Source organism: Myotis davidii, unplaced genomic scaffold (assembly GCF_000327345.1).
Source record: "Myotis davidii unplaced genomic scaffold, ASM32734v1 scaffold269, whole genome shotgun sequence".
NCBI lineage: Eukaryota > Metazoa > Chordata > Mammalia > Chiroptera > Vespertilionidae > Myotis > Myotis davidii.
The window spans coordinates 4389348-4397910 of NW_006383008.1; the positions used below are offsets into that span (position 1 = coordinate 4389348).

General features: G+C 45.1%; 1 pseudogene; it reads left to right on the forward strand.

The window, feature by feature from the left end:
- The first annotated feature begins 274 nt into the window (after positions 1-274).
- LOC102772944 lies at positions 275-1335 on the forward strand (annotated as a pseudogene).
- Positions 1336-8563: the final 7228 nt, after the last annotated feature.

The window sequence follows — 8563 nt, forward strand, 5'->3', positions numbered from 1 at the left end:
CTCAGTTTTTTTTTAAAAAAATATTATTGACTTTAGAGAGAGGAAGTGGGAGAAAGAGAGAGAGAAACGGAGAGAGAGAGAACATCAATATGAGAAAGAAACATGGGTTGGTTGCCTCCTGTACATGCTCTGACCAGGCATTGAACCTGCAACCTGGGCATGTGCCCTGACTGGGAATCGAACCCACCACGTTTTGGTGTATAGGCCGATGCTCCAACCAACTGAGCCACACGGACCAGGGCACTCAGTTTTTAAAAGAGTATTTCCTGCTCCGCATCTGAGGACACTCAGCTCTTGGCGCCCAGCCCAGCTTCTTTCAAAATGTCTCCTGTTCTCGAAATTCTGTGCAAGCTGGGCTTGGAGGACGATCGCTCCACACCCGTACGTGCGTATGGGTCAGTCCGAGCCTGCCCCAACTTCGATGCCCAGCGGGACGCTTTGCACATTGAAAGGGCCATCAAGACCAAAGGGGTGGATGAGGTCACCACGTCAACGTTTTGACCGAGCGCAGCCGTGAACAGGCGGGATATTGCCTTCGCCTACCAGGGAAGACCGGAAAGGAACTTGCATCAGCACCAAGCCAGCCCTGTCCGGCCCCCTGGAGACCGTGACTCTGGGCCTCTTGGAAACGCCTGCTCATACGATGCTCCCGAGCTGAAGGCCTCCGTGACAGGGCTGGGCACTGAGGACTCTCTCACTGAGATCATCGGCTCCAGGACCAGCCAGGAGCTGCGGGAAACTAAGAGAGTCCACAAGGAAATGCACAAGACTAATCTGGAGAAGGACACTATTTCCCACCCATCTGGCGACTTCCACAAGCTGATGCTGCCCTCGCTAAGGGTAGAAGAGCAGAGGGCGGCTCTGTCACCGATGATGAGCTGATTGACCAAGATGCCCGGGATCTCTGTGATGCTGGAGTGAAGAGACAGGCACTGATGTTCCCAAGTGGATCAGCATCATGACCGTGGCCCACCTCCAGGAAGTATTTGACAAGTACAAGAGCTACAGCCCTTGTGACATGTTGCAGAGCATTAAGAAGGAAGTCAAGGGAGACCTGGAAAATGCTTTCCTGAACCCGGTCCACTGTACCCAGAACAAGCCCCTATATTTTGCTGAGCGACTGTACGACTCCATGAAGGGCAAGGGGACACGCGGCAAGGCCCTGATGAGAATCATGATCTCCGCAGTGAAGTGGACATGCTGAAGATCAGGTCTGAATTCAAGAGGAAGTACGGTAAGTCCCTGTACCATCACATCCAGCAAGACACCAAGGGTGACGACCAGAAAGCGCTGCTGTGCCTGGCGGGGGTGGGGTCGGGGTGGGGGGATAACTGAGCCCGCAGCTGCCCCAGCGCCCAGGAGTGGTGCTCCTATGCTTCCTGCCAACAGCTCTAGGAAATCCGCTTGCGACTAGGGCCTGTCCCTGGGCCTGACCCTGTGAGGATGCCCTTAACATTGCTTCTGCCTCACCTGATCTCAGTCGCCTAAGCATCGCCTGGCTTTCCCGTCTAGTCTTTTAGCTAAAGAAATGAACATTCCAAGAGTTGGAAGTGAAATCTATGATGTGAAACACTGCCTCTTGTGTACTGTGTCATAAACAGATGAATAAACTGAATTTTTACTTTAGAACCAAAAAAAAAGAAAAAATATAAAAAATAAATACAAGTATATTTCCTACAACCCTTAAAACTTTTTTCAAAAAGTTGATTTTTTTAAGTCAAAATTTGGAGAATGACTGATATTAGAAGAAATTAAACTGTTCAAGTAAATATTAAAGCAATCATCAGATTTAAATATTCTCATACTGTCGATCCAATTTTAATCTTAGGTTGCTCGTTGCGTTATAAAAAAAAACAGTCAATATAAGCTTTTCTTACTTGGGTACTCTACTTCACTCTTAATTCCTTCTAATTCCTTGTGAACCTATTTGATGTAAGTCAGGACGTATTTTTCAATGCTTTTTGGGAGGAAAGAGTAATCTTTTATTGGGCAAATTTCCTTTCTATCTTATTATTCTCTTGAAGTAGGCTTTTAAAAAATATGCTTTTATTGATATTTTAGAGAGAGAGGAAGAAAGAGGGAGAGAGAGATAGAAACATCAATCAGCTGCCTCCTGCATGTGCCCTATTGGGTATGGAGCCTGCAACTTCAACTGGACATGTTCCCTGACCAGGAGTAGAGCCAGAGACCTCTTAGTGCATAGGACAGCACACAACCCACTGAGCAACACCGGCTGAGCTTGAAGTAGGCTTTAAGTTTCTTTTTAAGTAAGTGCCATATTCATTTTTCCTTTGGACTTCTTTAAAGTTTAGGTTTCTTTTACACATGTTGAGGGTGTGCTTTCTGGGGTGGAGGATGTGATGGCAATTTTAGAGTTGATTGAATAGCCTCAATTATAGAGAAAATTTGTATTTCATGTATTCTCAGGCCTGGCACATAATCTGTTTTCTAAGTTTTAAAGTGAATGAGTGGTTCTGCTCAAGGAATTTGACCTTCTTGGTTAAGGCCTGTGGTCCTGTGTACTTGCTTAAAGCATTGTTGATGTTATTATCTTAGGTTTTTATCTATTGACTATACTTTATATCTGACTATAAAAATGGAGCATGCATGGACAGCATTAAATACTTGCTTTTCAATATTTAACTTATATTGTCATGGATTTGACTCAAATTTGGAGCTTCCAGACAGTAATTCTCAAGGTTGTGTGCAGCACAATCACATCTTGCCTTAATGCTGCAATGGTTAGGCCACTCTACTGACAATAGTTTGTGTTATCCTCAGCAATGCTTAGGAGGAAAAGAGATTAAATACTCATTATTGTGATTTTGGTCCCTGGAAACAAAGAAAATAGATGGAGCAAACTCTTGTAATAATTAGGAGACTAGGTGAGGGTGAAGGATCCTCTCCAATAAGGGAAACAGCAAAGATGACCAAGTCACTGGAGACTTCGTTATATCCAAAGCACTGGAACTGGAAGCCAGAAAAAATATTTACTTTTGAGGGTAACATATATTAATCATTCTAAAAGGGTGGGAGTTTTGTTGAGGATGGGAGGAGAAAAGTTATTTCAGAACCCTAAAGAAAAAAGATGAGAGAGGAGGTAGGCAAAACTATGTACCATAAATTGGAAGGCTGACAAGTAACTGGAGACCAATTTAAGTGGTCATTCAACTCTAGTCATCTGGGCTTCACTCCCGAACTTATTTGCCCTGGACCAAAGATGAAAGCTTTGGAAGGGACTTTACCAAGCAAAATGTAAGCACTTGCTGAGGTTAACTTCTTAATTCTTTCCCCAACTCCTTTGTCCCACTTTTACATCCTCATCACATTAACTACAGAGACTCCGTTATCATGACCTATTAAGATAAAGTGTTTCAAAACTCATAAAAATAAATGTTGATGTTAGAAATGAAAGTTGTTCTTCACACAAAGTAAAATACAATTGATCTTGTTTTGCCGGTTATCACCTGTCACCTCTCTTCCCAGTGCTCAACTTGCTTCACTGATTTAAACATTTCAGTACGGGGTGGGAGAGGTGGAGTTCTATTTTGAGATTAGTTTTCTGTTTGCTTGTTTTTGTCTTGATCAATATTCTTCACAAATTGTAAGTTGACCAGGGTAAGGAACTTGTCGGTACCTTCACCAACATATGTACATACCCAGGCTAGTGCTGCATGTGGTAAAGAATGACATTAAAGGATACAGGTGCTGAAGCCAGATGTCCTGAGTTGGATCTGGCTCTGCCATTTTGTGATCTTGGGTGTCTAGGTAACATCTCTCTGTCTTAGTACAATGAAGTACCGAGTATCTCAATACTATGGTACCAAATGAGGATAATAATAGTTTCTATCTTGCAAGGTTGTTGTGAAAGTTAAAGGATTTAAACATGCAAATCCTGTAGACACCTTCCTGGCATATATTACTTTCATTGTAGCTGTTATTATTATTATTACTATTATTATTGGTGGTGGAGCTGATAATACTTAATAGGGAAGGAAGGAAGGAAGGAAGGAAGGAAGGAAGGAAGGAAGGAAGGAAAGAAGGGAGGAAAGAAAGAAGGAAGGAAGGAAGGGAGGAGAGAAGAAAGGATCAAAGTGTTCACAGACATGTAAGAACTGAATAAAATAACATATAACAAAAAGAGAAAGTGTTAGTAATAACCATAGTCAGGGATAGTCTATATTGAGAACTAGAAACCCCATGCACGAAATTTGTGCACTGGGGGGTGAGGGGTGGGGAAGGGTCACTCAGCCTGGCCTGTGCCCTCTCACAGTCCAGACAGAACCCCTCCCTCCTTACCACCCGCCTGCTCACTGCTCCTTATCTCTTGGCTCACTGTTCCTTAGCGCAGCCACAGAGGCGGGAGAGGCTCCTGTCACTACTGCTGCACTAGCCAGCTGTGAGCCTGGTCCCTGGCTGAGCAGAGCTCCCCCTGTGGGAGTGCATTGACCACCCGGGGACAGCTCCTGTATTGAGCGTCTGCCCCTTGGTGGTCAGTGCATGTCATAGTGACCAGTCGTTCCACCGGTCCTTCCACAGTTTGGTTGATTTGCATATTAGGCCTTTATTATATAAGATTTGTGTGAGCTCTTATATGTTAAAGATACTAAATATTTATTGAATATTTGCTGCAAATACATTTTTCCCAGTCTGTCTTTTAAAATCTAGGCTCATTGGTGATTTCCCTTGTAGCCACATGGATTCCTTTAGATGCCCATTATCTTCCTCATTAGAATTCTATGTTATTTTTATTGCTATAACTTCTTTTTATTCTTTAAGAGTCTCTTATTCTTGTTGAGTTATATTTTCTTCTAGTTTGCAGCCATGGGACCATAATGGCTTCACCTCTAACTTTATTTTTTAAAATATGTTTTCTTTTGTTTGAGAGAGGAGAGGAAGAAAGAGAGAAAGAGAGAAACATTGAGCTCACAGTCTGGGCATGTGCCCTGACAGGGAACCTAAGCAGCAACCTATTGGTATACAGGACGGACACCCAGGCCTCAGGCTTTTTACTCCTTGTTGTTAATGCTTATAGGAGTCAAAAGGTCCTTCACAGGGGTTTTTTTATGCTAATGAGCTCATCACATCTGAAAGAGGCTGATGATTCTCATTCAGGTTTTCACAGGACAGGGGCACCTCACAGAACCCCTACTCCTAGGAGACTCGCCTTTCAACAGTAATGACAGAACAGCTGGCACTGAGTGGCCACTGAAACAGGCCCCAGCACTTTCTAAGTGCTTCACCTGGTGACCTGGTTTGATCCACAACCCCAGGAGGCGGCACTATTAGTCCCAGCTTTCAGATGAGAAAACAAAGGCGCAGAGTGGTTAAGTGAGTTGCCCAAGTGCAGGGCAGAGCTGGGAGGCACACGGAGTGGGGGGTGCTGGGGGACAGATGTGCACACAGAAGACGCAGGAATTCCCAGCGTGAGTGACAACTGAGGCAGGACAGGCAAGAGAGGGAAGGCCGCGGGTATTGCCCCGGAGACCCAGGGAGCACATGCTCGCACCCGGCTGGACTCCTGACCCTCAGGGCTTTCATATTGCAGAGCTGTCTTCTCCCAGGGGCCCCAGGACACGGAGCAGGCAATTTCCACACCTGCCTACATTGCTAGTTAAACGCCCAGGGAGAGCAGGGAGCAGATAATCACAGTGACAACAGTGAGCGCTTAGTACCTGTCAAGCACCGGGCTGAGAGCCTAGTGCGGGCAAGAGAGGGAAGGCCGCGGGTATTGCCCTGGAGACCCAGGGAGCACATGCTCGCACCCGGCTGGACTCCTGACCCTCAGGGGTTTCATATTGCAGAGCTGTCTTCTCCCAGGGGCCCCAGGACACGGAGCAGGCAATTTCCACACCTGCCTACATTGCTAGTTAAACGCCCAGGGAGAGCAGGGAGCAGATAATCACAGTGACAACAGTGAGCGCTTAGTACCTGTCAAGCACCGGGCTGAGAGCCTTTCGTGCATAAGCTTATGCACACCTGTAACATTCCATTGAGGCTGGTACTGTTATCATACCCATTTTATAGATGAAGAAACCGAGGCTCAGAGAGGTTTCACAGGTCTAACTGGCAGAGTCCGTGTGACTCCAAAGTCACCACGCCCTCGGCTACCCACAACCCTCGGGTGGGTGGCATTGCTAAGTCCAGCTTTTCTCTCCCTCTTGCTCTGGGACACTTGATCAGCCGGGCTGAGCAGAGGAGGAGATAAAGGGCTCTGAGGGACCCAACAGGGGACCTGGCCATTATTTCTCTAGAGCCCAGCGATAAAGAATCAATAAGCAAAAAGACTTGCCCTTTCCAGGCTGTTCTATTGTATCCTCTTCCCACTAAAGCTGGTATACCACGGGCGATCAGAGCCTGTGGGCCAGGGGGAGGCACCAAGAGGTCCTTATTTCCCCTCACTCCCTGGCCTTGTCCTAGGTGCTGGTCGACCTCTGTATGTGGAGTGATCGGGGGCGGGGCCTTCGCCTGGCTGTTGCACGCCCTGCCATCCACCCCGGGTTCCCCCAGCTCCCCATTCGCCATCGGGGATTGGAGCCTAAAGGCCAGGGGAGGGAATGAGAGGTCTGAGAGATGCGCCTTTCCCACCCATGCGCTGGCCCATCCCAACCGAGGGTCGCCCTCTGTGTGTGGGGGGACTGGCAGAGCAGAGGCATTGACCTGGCATGGCCAGCGTCCCCTGCCGCCCATTTGCCATTGGGGGATGGGAGCTGCCGGCTAGGGAAGGGCCCAGAGGTGGAGTGGTCGTTCTCGCTGCCACACCCCAGCTGCCCGGGCCGCTGTTCGGTCATACAAATGGTGTGACGGCCCTAAGCTATTATTAGTATAGATGAGTGTCAAGAATCCTCGCCCTTCTCTGTGCTCAGTGCTGGCAGAAGTGCATGGCTCTGCACACACTTTTCCTCCAGTCTCTACTGTATTGAAATACCTCCTCTCTGTGATACACTCTCCGTAATGGCTCACCAGCATGGCCGGTATCCTTTTCTTACAGCCGCACCCCAGTCCTTTCACCCAGCCCCATCATATTGCTCTCATCACGCTACACTGCAGCTTTCCTAATGGAATGCTCTTGTGAGAGAGTAATAGGTGTTTCATTTTTCAGAAGTTTCCATTTGCAAGTTTGGCAGACTGGACTTGACTCCTCAAATTGCAGGACAGGTAGGAGTCCTTAGTGCACGAATGTATTTGGAGATTGCTTAAATTAAAATGGCAATAGGCGATTTCTCAAATTTATTTCAGGCTATTGTCTTTTTTAATTCTTGAGAACATTTTTTAAAGGCAAGAGCAAAATGTGGATTATTCAAAATGTGATTTCTGTTCTCAGAGTAAACTGTTTTGTTTGTTTGTTTTTACACTTTTGTACTTCTATTGCCCAACTGATGTATGGACTTTATAGACACTTTATTCAATAGTATTCGAGTGTTAATTGTGTGCTAGATCAATTCCAAGGCAACAAGAGTACAAAGGAAAACAAGATATAACTTACACACAGTTGAACTTATATTCTCAGGCAGTGACTCTCATAATTTTCATAAAAATATGCAGTATTGTAATCCTGACTTCTAGAACTACTCCTGAGAGACTTATTCAGTTTGTTTGGCAGAAACAGTCTTTTCTAGGGAGTTTCTGATCAATTTCATCATAATGATACTGGTATATTAGTTAGGGCTTTTTAAATTACAAGTAATAGAACAATAAAACAAAAACAAAAAACACCTACTCAACTTGTGTTAAGTAAAAGCAGAAAATTTTATACAGCAAGCTGGTAAAATCTAAGCATGATTATCCTAAAATAGTATTTTTTAAAAAATATTTTTACTGATTTCAGAGAGGGAGGGAGAGGGAGAAAGAGAGAGAAACATCAATGATGAGAGAGAATCATTGATAGGCTGCCTCCTACACTCTCCCACTGGGGATGAAGCTCACAACTTGGGCATATGCCCTGATTGGGAATTGAACTGTGACCTCCTACCTAGTTCATAGGTCAACACTCAACCACTAAGTCACGCCGGGCCTAAAATAGTACTGTAAGACAATTACCTCTCTTCCCTATTGGCTATTTATTTTCTCATTGTTGGTTTACTTTTGAGACAGGCTCTCCCACCCTAGAGCCTAAACAAATTTAGCTGTACATTCTCAAAGTTGAGCAGCAGAAGAGGAAAGAGGGCTTTTCTTCCCAGTTGTTCAACAAAGCTTCATTGACCTGGCTTTGGGCACATGCCTACCTGTGAAGCTATTAGGTAGCTTTAAGCTCATCTCAGCTACCTAGGGGTGGATGAAGACATGATGAATTTCCAAGGAAAAGCTGTGTGCTAAACACCAACCGCCAACTCAAGAGGTTAAAAAAGAAAAGGATGAATAAATGGCAAGTTGGCAAAGATTATTCAAGTCCCTGTCAGTTGATGTCTTAGATGACCTGATCAATTACACCTAGATATAATCATAAATGTTTTATATGATACGTTTCATATGTGTAAGAGAAGAAGAGAAATTTAAATATTTTTGAATAGAAATATTACTTTGTCTTTTTTAGTCCTTATATAATTTCTATGTCAAGATAAAG